The sequence below is a fragment of the Lichenostomus cassidix genome, chromosome 2 (assembly GCF_008360975.1).
Source record: "Lichenostomus cassidix isolate B80296 chromosome 2, HeHo_3.0, whole genome shotgun sequence".
Taxonomy (NCBI): domain Eukaryota; kingdom Metazoa; phylum Chordata; class Aves; order Passeriformes; family Meliphagidae; genus Lichenostomus; species Lichenostomus cassidix.
In genome coordinates, this window is record NC_139482.1 from 43,181,591 (window position 1) to 43,194,720 (window position 13,130).

Here is a 13,130-nt window from a genome sequence, read left to right on the forward strand (position 1 = left end):
ACTTCAGCTGGACCAGTGAAAACAAGACCCAGTTGCAAAGTTACCTAACTGAGCCCATACTGCACAACTACAGCCAGTTGTGTAACAAACCTCAGGACAATTTTGCAGCTCTTAATCAGGCAAAACTCCCCGCTGATTTCCACGAGGGAGCTCTAATCAATCAAAAGCTCTGAAAACTGATTCCGGTTTTCTTCCTTTTAATGAAAAGGTTTATTTTGAGGTATGAGAACATAAGATTATATGAACTCGGTAAACCCATAGCGCTCACTTTAAGGGCATAAAGAATTCGTCCTGTGTTTTAATCTACCAACTGTATTTGGAAGTGTACAGAAAAAAAAAAAGAAACAACACCTAAACTGACAAAAAATAATTTCACAAATAACGGACCTGTTCTCCTGACAGGTAAAAGAAAAGATGGAATGGACAGGGGGAGATCCGCAGCTCTTTAATTAAGCTCCATCCCCTTTGGGCGAACGGGGAAGACCAGCGTCCCCGCCCGGGTTCCTCCCTGAAGTTGCGCCGCTCCCCGCGGCAGCCGGGAAGAGAATCTCCCCGCGATGCGCTCGCGAGTGACCGGCGGGGGTCCCGCGAGCATCCCGAACCCGCGCAGGGAGACCCTGTCGGGAAGACCCCGGCGGAGCTGCGGCACCGGGCACCGGAGGGAGGCGGGCGGGATGCGCGGCGCCCTCTCCACGTGCGCCCCCTCCGCTCCCGGCACGGCCGGCCGGGGCGGCAGAGCCCGGCGCGCCCGTCCCGCCGCCGCCCGCGTCCCGACTCCCCTCAGGTGCGCCGCCCGCCCCTACCTGCCCGCCAGCGGCAGCAGCGACGAGTCCCCTTCTCCCGCGCCGGGTCCCCCTCAGCGGTCGGCGGGAGAGCGGGAGCGCCGTCCCGCTGGCAGGGCGAGCCCCATGTGAAGAGGAGCGGGGGAGCCCGGCGGCTCCACCAGAGCGGCCGAGGGGAGGGGACGCGGGAGGAGGCGGGAGGGCGGGACGCGCCCGGCGCTGCCCCCGCGCGGAGCCGCCCCGGCCCCGGCCCTGCCGGAGGCGCCGAGCCCGGGCAGCGCCCCCTGCGGGGAGCGGCGGGCACGGACGGGCGCCGGGGATGCTCCGGGGCTCCCCTGCACCTCTCTGCCCTCCCTGCAGAGCACCAGGCTCTTCTCGGGCGCCCTTTCGGCACGGCCGGGGAGGACGTGCAGTTTGCTTGCAATGCTGAGGGACCGCCGGTACGGTGCTAAGTAAGTCCGAGCAGTATTTCCAGCGAGTTAAACATTGGGGTAAATTCGGGCGCTAACATCCACATGCCGCCAGAATTGAAAATGCATCGGTGGCCACAAGGTAAAGAGGCAGCAGCGCCAGCCTGCGAGAGTGAAACAGGCTTGGGGGATTGCTGTGGGGCCACTGCTCCTCCTGGCTTCGGGGCTCTTGCTGACTCTGCAATGCCTCGCTAAATATCTTAACAGGGAGAAGGGATAGGATGGACCCAACTAAGCAAAAAGAGAGTTGTTACAGTTAAAACACAGCACAAAGAATTGGGATATCAGGATTCACTGTTTGACTTTGCCCACCCACGGCAGCCACTCAGTTCTTGATCTACCAAGCAACTGCGGTGATGCTGAAGTGTGTTCTTGTGAAAAGTTTGGCTGGCTTCCCAGAAATCCTCAGATTACGCAGGGAATTGGATTTATACTTGTCAGTTAAACAAGTGCCCAAATATTTGTGGAATATGGCATCTTTGTGCCATAGTTCCCCATCTTGGTTATCAAATCCCCCTCCCTACCCAAGAGAATCTGACGAAGACCTATCTGAGGCACAATGATTTCACAACGACAGAGCTCCTGAAGCATATCCACTGAGACATAGATGCTGCAGTTTCATCCCATCGTCCTCCAAACAGGCATAAAGATACAAACACAAAACATTTGAAACTAAGGTATCTCCAGAGATGCAAATTTTTCAGGAAAGGAAAGGAGTGTGAGACAGAAACAAGTCAGTGTGTGCTGTGAATTTGATCCAGGTCTTTGCTGAGCTGGCAAATCCTGGAGTATTGCTCCTGACACTGTGAGGTGTGAAACAGAGAACAGGCAGGCAAGCACACTTGCTAGCCCAAACCAGGAACACACATCACAAGTCTTCCAAATTAAAAATTATAAAAGACACCTCGTGGGGTGCAGCTGCAATCCTCAGTCAAAACCCCATGACTTTAATTAGAGACTTCAAAATGATGCTGCTGCAACTGTTAAAACTATACACTCTAAACCTGTTTTTTCACATTGCTGATAAAGTGCAACAAAAAGCAGCATTTTACTGAGCATATTATGCAAAAATGCTGCTGATAAGTAATTTGTTTGCAACATTAAAATCGAAGATTTTGTCATTCTATTTATGCACTCAGAAATCATCTTATATTACTTTTATAGTACAATCAGAGTTATACAAAACTCATCTAAATATAATAAACATTAAGATTTCCCTTCTCTTTTCTGCTTACCTCTTCTCTGTTACTATTTTGTAAAACTGTGATTTTTTTCCCCCTTATTCACCAGTACTTAATAGCATAATCATAACGGCAATCAAGTTCTCCAGGAAGCCAAGATTTCCCTTAATTTTACTTGGATGTCACAAGTCTTTTAGCTTAATAGCAGGAGGACCATATTGCACAGATATGCATAGGTGACGCTTCCAGGGAAAATCTGTGAATTAATACAAAGGCAGGTTGTGCTGTCCCAGAATAACTGCTGGGTGGGGCTGCTTGGCTCCCAGACTCTGCATGCTGTGTCATGGCTGGGAGCTGTGACAGCACACTGGCACTGCTTCCTGCTAGTGGGATGCAGCCTCTTGCACACCAGGATGCTGGATGTTGTGCTCGGCTTTCTAGAAAACACCCAGAAACACAGGATGCCCTGCAGGAATAAGGGAGACCTCATACATCTGTGGCTTTGGCAAGGCTTTCACAGAACATATTTGTGGTCTAGCTGTAGGCTGGAGCCTTCCACGGGGGTAACCTGCAGTAGGGGGCTGTGAGAAGGAGCAGGGTCTAACCTCCATCTGTGTTTATCTGAGTCCAGATGAACACGAAGAGGGAGCTTTCTGTTCTCTGTCTTATACTCCAGCACTAAAATAATACTTCTCATTCTGAGGCATGGATCCAATAAGGGCCTTGAATGTCACCCTGTAGTTACATGCCCACACATCTCCATGCCTTGACATTCCTCTGCTTGCTAATATTACCTGCTTATATTGCTAAATCACTCTTGAAAGGGCAGAGAGCTGCTGTAAACTAGGACAGAACTGCTGAAAGTACCTGCGTCCTCCTGCGGGTGGCATCAGAATGTCTTCAGTGGACCAAGGCGTGCCTAGGAAAGATAGGAGAGGGATGATACTCCTGCTTGCCAGCCACCAGAATCATTACAGTGCGAGTGCTGTGAGAAGTTCACATAAATCAGCAGATCTTTAAACCAAACGAAGGATTTAAAGTAGTAAGAATTAACACCACTCCATCAGCCCTTTTGATTCTGACAAAGAAACCTTTGTTAATCCTTGTGGCCATGCTCTGTACAGTTATCACAAGAGGAGGATGCAAATGCATGGTTTAAACTCTCAGTTTATACAGCTTCAGCAAAATGGGAACTTTATCACCACCAAGAGAATTTTCCTACTTTTTCATGTAAGCCTCAATGAGTCGGTTACTAATTGATAAACACAGTCATCCAACAGGACACAGAAGTTAAGTGTAGCCACAGTTAAGTGTAGCCAGGATATCAAAGGCTGTAGAGGTAACCAGGGCAGGGTGGTTCTGTGTTTTTAACTGTTGTGTTACAATTGTCATGCTTGTTTCTGGTACCGGTACAGATCAGGAAAGACCTTACCACACTGAGCTCAAGCCAATATGCACTTTGGAAACATTCAAGTGCTATGGGTCTAACTAGTGAGCAAATTACTGCCTTACCTGCAGAGTATGTTGTGCTCATTTTAAAATACTTTTTTTCAGAATTTGATCATGCCTTGTACTGCTCAGTTGCCCATATGACTTAATTGCACTGCCTGAGAGCATAACCACAACAAACCTTAGTCAACTTGTGCCCAGCAGCAACCATCAGTTGTAAAAGGAGGAAATCATGACCTTCAAACACATGTCAGAAAAAATGTTTATTTCTTATTTGTTTCTTTCTTTTTTCCCTTCCTCTTCTTAACAGAATTTAAAATTATATAAGTTGTATATATAATTATATAAGTTAATATATTAACATATATAAAATTATGTAAGTTAATTATAAAATTATATAAGCCCTTGCAAGCATTGATCTGCTCACCTAACATTTACACTGACTTTCCCACCAAAAAATCTAGTGATTTTGCTTAGGGACCTCATTGACACTGCTGCTTGCAAAAGGCCTTGATTAATTTCATTAAAGACTGAATACTCGACCTCTACAATAACTAGTGAGGTAGGACCCTTTTGTTTTAAAGTTTAGGGATGTGAAAGAAAGCCGAAATTCAAATCATCTGCCTTCTGAAAAAATGGGTTCTCTCAGGATATTTCCAGGAAAAGAAATCCCATATGCTGCCGTAAAACTTATCTCTGATTTCTACTGATAGACAATCAATTGCAGTTTCCATTTCCTGCCATTAATTTATTCTTAACAAAGTTAGTATAGGAAAAAAAGCAAGATTTGTTCTCATGAGATTCAGAGTTATGAGTCTGTGTGTACAATTGTTATCATGGGTAAGTGGCACAGAGACTGAGTGTTTTTTTCTTGTCTGCAGTGATGCTATTCTTAGTTTTGTATGTGGTCCTTACGTGTGTCATAGATAGGCACAATAGATACACATTGGCAGCTTTGATCATATTCAGAGATGAGCTGATCTCCCAGTCCAGGAAATTATCCTAAAACTCTCATCAACTTGGCAGCAGAATTTTAACCAACAGTTCCCAAGAGCCTCTGCCAGCACATTGTTGCCTTTAAAGGATTCAGAGCTAGTAAACATATTAGAGGAAATGAGAAAGACACAGGAATTATATATTAAAAAAACTAAACCCACAACAACAACAAAATCTACTTGGGCTACAGCTATAACTTTGGATCCCTATAGTTTTAGAAATCATTTAGGCAGTTGTGTGATGTGTGGCAGTATCTGAACCCTCACACTGGATCCTTTTGGCTTCAATCCATAATCTTCCTTTGGTCCCTCAGCACAGCTTTGTGGCACCAAATAGCCATAAAGCTGACACCATTGCTGACAGTAGGATGTGGTATTCAGTTCTGTGACAAGACAAAGTACACATTAGCCTGAAGGCAGGGCTGTGCTTTTGTAGCAAAAGAAACCTAAGTGATAGAATCTCTTGCTGCCTGCCTCTGCTGAGTCACGGTCACTCATGCCGTGGTGTGACTTTGAGGAGCCTCAGTAGTGCCCAGCAGCTCCCATGAAACAAGAGATATCCCAAGCAAGACAATCATAAGCAATAACTGATGCAGAAATTGATTCCAGTGATTTTTCAGGACTATATTGTCTTCAGTGCCACCTGCTGAGCTATCTGATGTCTCTAGGCATTGACACAAAGTGAAAGAATGTGAAAAGATAGATACCCTTGCTTCTCTAAAAGATTCCCTTCTTGAAGAGAATTATTTAAAATGGAAACTATACAAAAGCAGTGATACGGGTTGAAGATTCTGAGATATACAGAATTACCTCACCTTTGCCAACCCAGCTTGCTACGGGAACCTCATGCCATTTTGCCATGGGTGGTACTATTTTCCTTCCCCAGTGTATTCATCCCTTTTGTGTGATCTCACAAATCCAGCCCTGCTTAGTGACATCAAATTGATCAACAGAGAAAACAATAAAAATAATTTTACCTCTGAATAAAAATATTTGTAACTGTCCAAAACTTAACAACGGAAAATTGAATCCTCCCTCATCCTCTCCAGAAAAGTCACAGCGTATTTCTTGTGGCTGGTGACAGTGGCCACCAGTGATGCCAGAGAGCATCTTCCGTCCTGTAGCAATGCAATGCAATGGTAAATTAACTGCAATGTGAAGCTTTATGGCAACTGCGGGTCCCCCTATGTTAGGCCTTTAGTTCTACTGATTTCAGTACCTCTCTGTGTGGTTCTGGTTTTACTTGCTGGTTAATTTTTGAAAAACCACATAGCTCATCAGAAATCAGAGTAAGCAGCCGACAATTCACTTTGCACAACTTGCAGAACTCGTGGTGATGCTCAGACTTAGCACTGCCTAAAACAAAGGAGTCCATTACAGAAGGGGACGTGTACCTTCTCTACATGCTCTGTTACTGCATTCAAAACACATCCAGCTACAGCTACTGCATATCAGATAGACTTACTGCAAGCCCCATAGTGCCACACTTCCCATACTTCATGAGTCTTCATGCCATCAGACAAGTAGTTGGGAGAGGCTGTTCCTCCCTGTCACTACAGCATCACTCTTTTGGCTCCGTTTAGCCCATTATGGATCTTCAAGCTCAGTACAGGCAGCCAAGATAGCCTTTCACTGGCCAAGATATTCTTTCGCTGGCCAATGGTCTAGTGACCCAAGACCTCTCCAACAAGCATGATGCAGTCATGGCATCTGGAAACATTGCAAACAGGCATTGGTCAGGGTGTCTCAACCAAACTGTCTTCCACAGTGGCAAGGAGGATAAAAGTCCACAGTGTGCAGAAGAGAGTTGTTTTCAAGCTTTTATGTCATGTCCAAATTTAATGTGGGTGAATTTAAAAGACAGTTTAAAATGCAATCTAGTTGGCTAAATATCATGGTAAAGTAAAGACAAATCACAGCACCTAGACAGAGATACAATGTTTTAAAGTGGTATTGCATTATTATATAAAGGGTTCCTTGTAGCAATGGTGAGGAGGAATTATAGTAGGACGTACCTAATATACTTTGGTGATACTTTTGCAAGAGTATGTAAATATACCAATACCTTTTCCTCTTACCCATCTTTTCTGTGTTTTGGCACGCCATAATATTTTTCTTGTGCCTCCTTCACTGCCCCCAGAGCAAAGCTGAAAATGAGAAAAGGTTCCAGCCTAAACCAAGATGAGAATAATTGGTCCATCATAACCTTTTTTTCTGAGTGAAATGTAGCATTTCACCTAGAAATAAAGTTCCTGTTTAGTGAGGGTTTTTGGTCCATTAGTTAATAAAGGGTAAAGATTACACTTTGGTCATGCTGTTGCTGACGTGTTCTTGGTCATTTGCCATTCTGGCTGCATCTGGACAGATATTTAGCTACTGTGTACCATGTGCATTTTTATCATTCTGTCAAATAGCAATTGATTACACCAACCTTATGCTGTTTCCCTTGGAACGAAAAATTCTAAGGCTTGTTTAACAGTAAGAGTCTGTCGCTTTCTCTCAACAATTGTCTGGGAGAGAAAAAGCATCTTTTGTTACAAATAATGGTTTGCTTAAAAACACCCAACTCCTTTTGTGCTGAAGTTTCACACACAGCAGGAGACCATCTGTGTTTCAGTAATAAAATGTCTCTACTGTCAGGGTCAGAGGTGGTTTTTTGCAAGATACCATGGTTCCTGGCAACACTTACAGGCTTGATACCATAGAAGATATTTAATACCCCTTATTCCCTGTATTCTACAGATGGTGATTTTTATTGGCTTTTATGAGAATATGAATAAGGAGGTTACTGTACCAAATGTGAATCTACCAGTAAAAGTATATTCAGAGCCCTTAAATAGCTTGCTATCTTCGCCATTTAAAGACATTGTTAACCCTGTTCTCTATAATAAAGTAATACTCTATGAAGGTAAAAATCGTTTTTTCACCATCACAAGAGAAAATTCCGCTTCACATATCACCTCAGTATTCTCTTAGCAAGAAACAGAGGAAAAGCATAATTTCAGTATCTTCTGATGGAAAGCTAAGTCTCCTTATTGCTCTGCATAGCTTTTAATAGAAAAAGGGGACACCTTATGCAGTTGATGAATTCCAGTTTTATTTGTAAGATTCTTTAGTCTTTCACCACAGAAAAAAATGTTAATTTATGTAACTTTTTACTATATTTTATTAGTATTTTTTTTTTAATTCCAAACATCAAAAACAGCTTTCCTAGGCCAAAATTACCTCTAGTGCAACTGTCTTCTAGTCACGCTATTAAGTAATGCCATCTTTTTAGCAGTAATGATTATGGAAACCATTGCTTCTATCTTCTTGCTATGGAAAATTAGTTGTGATGTCCAGGGCAAATAAAGACAGGCCACAAAGATGGGATTCTGAACAGGAAAAGAGTTGGCTTCACAACTGGAAGAGAAGAAAGAATATCCTGCCGTATTTTCTCTTTTTCACTGTCAAATTTAGAAAGCCTTTGAGATACCCTGCAAAGCTGCAGAGGACAAATGTAAAGAACATAGTTTTACCAGCAACCCTTGCAATTAGCAAAACAGAACTAAAATCACTGATGTCTAGCAGGAAGCATTCACAGACTAGTCACAATGACATGATTTCCTGCTTCTTTCAATAGTTGACCCAGAAGCAGCCACAGCCTGGTTTTCATTTCTGTATTGTGCAGTGGTATTAGTCTGATCATCTGAAGTGTTATTATTACGCATGGCTGCTTCAGCTCTTTGCCCCTCACTCTTTAAATGGACTGCAGGTGTCCTGGAACAGGTAAGAAAAGGCAGAGTTCCAATGAAGAAGCTACTGAATGGGCTGATTCAGGAACTCATAGATAAATTCATTAAAAGGAATCATATGAGAAATTCAAGACTAATGAAAAATTAATTTTGTCTCTCTTAAAATATCAGGTTTAATTCTGCTAAAATTGAGGTTCAATTTTTATTATTGCAGAAGCTGGCCTGGACACCAGCTCCACTTCTGCAAAGCATAAATTGGTGAGATTAATTGCTGAAGGAAGGGATCCCAGCTGAAACTGAAATCCTCTTTGTTGGGACTTTACAGGAGTGAAATAAGCAGCTTGTGCCTAAGATGACTAGAGAAGGTGGATGTGAGAGGGCAAACAGTGGCACAGATTAAAAATATGATTTCTTGAAATAATTTGTTAACAAACCAGTGCCAGAGCCAACAGTAGACCCATAACTTCTGATAATAACCTTCCCAGATCAGCATTTGGTGTGCAAAAGCTCCATGAACAACCAAATAGTCTCAACTCACCCAGAGGTTTTGAGCCTAGGGAAGTATTTGCTATTAAGCAGCTGTTCCTTATTCAAGAAAAGGATAAACTTTACATTTTGAAGTGTATAGTGATCCCAGTGAACATTTCAGGCAATATTAGCAAAATGGATTGGGATAAGCCCAAGATTTTCAGAAGAGAGGCAGAGAATTACCAAAAAATGTGTGTGTACACAACGTATTTTCCACAATTGGTTAGGGAGAACAGTAGCAAGGGCAGGGTAGGAGGTGTCAGATGTTAACAGAGGCCTTAGAAATTCTGCCAGCTGCTGTGGCTAGTGCTAAGAGAAGGAATTACTACAGTGACAAGGGTGGAAGAGGCTTTCAGGGGTAGTGTAAATATACACTAAAAGCATTTGACACAAAAGGATGCTTGAAATGTGTCTTTTGCAGTTATTTTAGCTACTAACATGTGAAGCAGGATGCAGACCATTTTCTCTCATTTCTGCTCTCCTAGCAACAGAGTAAGTGTTTTTAACAGGTGTGAGCAACAGAAATTCAAACAGAAAATAAAATATGCTGAGTGAAAAAAGAACAAGGTGATCCTTACAGGGAGATTCCTGCCTTGTCAGATTACAAGGATGAATTTAATGCAGAATTCAGTAGGGATCACTCACAGCAAATCACATGACAATACGAGGACTTGAAAAAACGCCACCCACCATCTTTGTAACTGCACTTTTTAGAACTTATGACTGTTTAAAAATCTTCTTGATTAGGAGTGCAACTTTTCATACAGCTTAGCAAATCCCAAACCCTCTCTGACAAGATTAGGAAGAAATTCTGCCTATGCACAGGTTATTCTACATTAATCACATGCCCACTGAGACAATGGTAGCATTCACAAAGATAAGACGTCAGAACAAGATGAAGCATTGGTCTGATTCAGCATGAAAACTTCTTACATGTTTCTGCTCAAGGTTTTCCCTAAAGTGCTGACTTTTATCCTCACTGACTTTAGTTCATACACAAGTGAATTACACACAAAAAAAGGGAAAGATTGTCATCCTCCTTTCGTTAGACTGCTGTGTGTGCATGTGTTTTTTTCAGTCTATAACAGGGCTTCAAAAAATGGGGCCTGTGATATTTCAATGTTTCAGCCATTTTGCATCATAAATAAAAGGGTTGAGGAATCCTTAGATTTCCTACAGAAAAGTTTTCTTTTGTACTGTGACTAACACTGCTGAGCTGATATTTTTCTGCATATTTGCTGAAGATGGAGGTTGAAGGTAAAGAGAAGAGCTTCAAGGGCCCTGTGATTTATACCTAAGTTTTAATGAGAACAAGTTATCTCCTGGTGAGTCCCTTTTTTTCAAGTTAACAAAATATTTCCAAGGGTTTACCCTGATTGACCTGAACTGTTACCTGTGAAGATATTCAACCATCTGCTAAAATAATTTTTATATAGCCCCTTGCTTAAATCAAAAATGTTAGCTGAAGTTCTAATTCATGACCAAAGGGAAAGGGCTTGTGCACATCTGTGCCTCAGAACAGTTCTGATAATCCATGCAGGAAGCCTATGGAAAAAAATCAGAAATTCATGGGTTTATCCTTTCTAGGCTCATTTTTTATCTTCTCTGTATGTGTCCTGTCTCTCTTCATGAATCTTGCCTCTAGCACGTCATCTGGGCTTCCAGTTTTTTGTTTTCTGTCTCTTTCCTCATCCCCCAGCTCTAAACTCTTCCAGCTCTGATTCACTAACCTTAGTCTTGGGTTTATTTTCCTTTCTCGACAATATTCAGAACTATCAACATTATCATTAATGACATATTTTATCATTTTATTAACAATCTTTCATTATGCATCTGCTGTACTGCTGAAGCCAATTAGAAAAATAATTACCTTCCTGTGCCTGAGCAGAAAATTGGCTTGGCTTCAGAAAAAAGTGTTCTCCAGGAAGGTCCCCATTAAAATGTATTTTACAAAGTGCAGTTGCCTGAACACTATTGATTCTATTTACTGAGTCCTACCTAGCCACAGTGTTTATTTCCCATAGCAAATCCATCAGTGATGAATAAGTGGGTTCAGCAGCTCCTGTCCAAAGATTTGTACTTGCTTACTGGAGGGAATCCTGCATCATCTGTTATCCACACACTGTCCTCAAGGGTCATCATTAGCTAAGAAAGAGCCTGTTATTTCTCATATGCCATCCTCCAGCCCCACACAAGTCAGCTGCTCAAGTCTTTCTGGGCTCTCGGAGGCCACCCACTGTGACAGCCAGGCCCTGAGGGCATCACCAGCCTTGACTGTCTCTGTCTCACCCTGAACACTGCCCACCATGCCTGAGAACATCAGACCTTGCCCCAGCAGTGAAGCATCAGAGCCGGCCTCTGGCATCCCCCAACCCTAACTGGCCAAGGGCCCTGCTGAGTTGGGCCCACATCCCATCCCATCCCATCCCATCCCATCCCATCCCATCCCATCCCATCCCATCCCAGATGTTCAGGGCTGGGGCTGCCTTGCTTCTGGGATGGTGGGATGGGCCGTGACTTGCTGCCCTGAGAAGAAAGTACCCTCAGGTCCTTGTCTTTTAGGAAGTAGCTGGCACTTCCTGCACACTGACAGTAATCAGTGTAGAATCTTCACATGCCAGACTCATTGGAAGGGTTGGTAACATGGATACTATGGGGTCAGACAAAAAATCCCACTTATAAGTGTTGAGAACTAGAGATTTTCCTTCAAGAGAGGGCTTAGTAAGTGAAGTTTTTGCCCCAGCTATGGACAGAAACAAATACAGGTCACCAGGAAGAAATAAAGGGGGTCAGCTGAACAGGATAACAGCAACATGAAGGTGCTGCAGCCATCATGTCTTCTCCTGCTCCCGTTAGAGCCAGTTTTTATTCTTGACTCCACCTTGGCCTTCCTACCAGCACTCTAAAATCCACAGTTCTTTTCTGCTAGGGCAACAGGACAGAGGTCTCTATAAGAGTCCTGACAGGTCATACAGAATCAGATGAGCCACCATTTGGTGTCTATACAATTGCAAATATTCAAACACAGTTCTACATCCGTCCCATGGCCCAGACCACTATCTGTCTTGATTTATCCAGGATTTAACCATCATTTGGAACATGCCCTCTGTCCATGAGAGGAAAACAGCACATCCACCATGCCAGCCACCTCTCTGATACAGCCCCCACCTTGGCTGACCATCTCCAACCCTGGTTCCAAGGACCCTCCAAATTCCAGTTTGACCAGCCACTAACAGGAGCTGTTTACACAGGAGATCCTAGGCTCTGTTTGGAGCTGTGTGAAATCAAAAGGCAGCACATTCCTACCTTTGCTGAAGCTTTCCTCCCCAGGTCATCCATCGTCTGATCTTTTTTCTGTGACTCTTCCCAAGAGAGTGGAGTTGCAGGGTCTTTCATCTCCACTGTGCTGCCCGTCAGTCACGTTCCCAGACGTGCTTTTTGATCTTCTTGCCAGCCTGCTGCCCTGCTAACAGGAGTGATTTTCTGTCAGCATTACACAGCATATTGTGAAAGGGGAGGCTTTCATCCCCCTGCCAGAGCCACCCCTCACAGGTTTCCATCAAAGTCAGCTCTTCTCTCTCTACAGCCTTCCCGTGCTTGGAGAGCACCCATCAATAAGGGTGGCAGCTGGCAAGTACTTACCACCTCTGAATCAAACACTTTTAGCTGTTGCTTTCAAGTTTTATTAATGTTTATTAATTCCTGTTGATATATTGTCAAAAGCATTTCTTGGAGAATGGCAAAACAGTTAGAAGGTATCCACAGTCTTTTTTTTTTTTCCATTCCTGGATGCTGCACAAATTTATTATTAGAGAAAGACTAATTCATTATCCACAAATAGTTCATAACACAAATGCATTTCCACCTGAAAACATTTTTCTTCAGCTGAAGTATTCTGTTATGTTGCATTATGCTGCTTCAGAAAGTCCTTCACTTTTGAAGCATGTCAACAAGAAATTGCTGTGTAAACCTGGGGCCAGAGGATGATTAA

At 43.3% G+C, this 13,130-nt stretch overlaps 1 protein-coding gene across 3 annotated transcripts in view; it reads right to left on the minus strand.

Moving 5' to 3' along the window:
- The window catches only part of CPNE4 (copine 4), a 239,332-nt gene extending 226,727 nt beyond the window's left edge, over positions 1-12,605 (minus strand). The window contains exons 1-2 of one of the 3 annotated variants that reach the window (XM_085051259.1): positions 12,446-12,605; positions 3,301-3,352 (exon numbers count right to left, since the gene is read on the minus strand). The gene's annotated coding sequence lies outside the window, so the exon portion shown is untranslated. Of the gene's footprint in view, positions 1-803; positions 979-3,300; positions 3,353-12,445 lie in introns of those variants that run through there. The other 2 variants (XM_085051260.1, XM_085051258.1) reach the window with 2 other exon arrangements.
- Between the last annotated feature and the right edge of the window lie 525 nt (positions 12,606-13,130).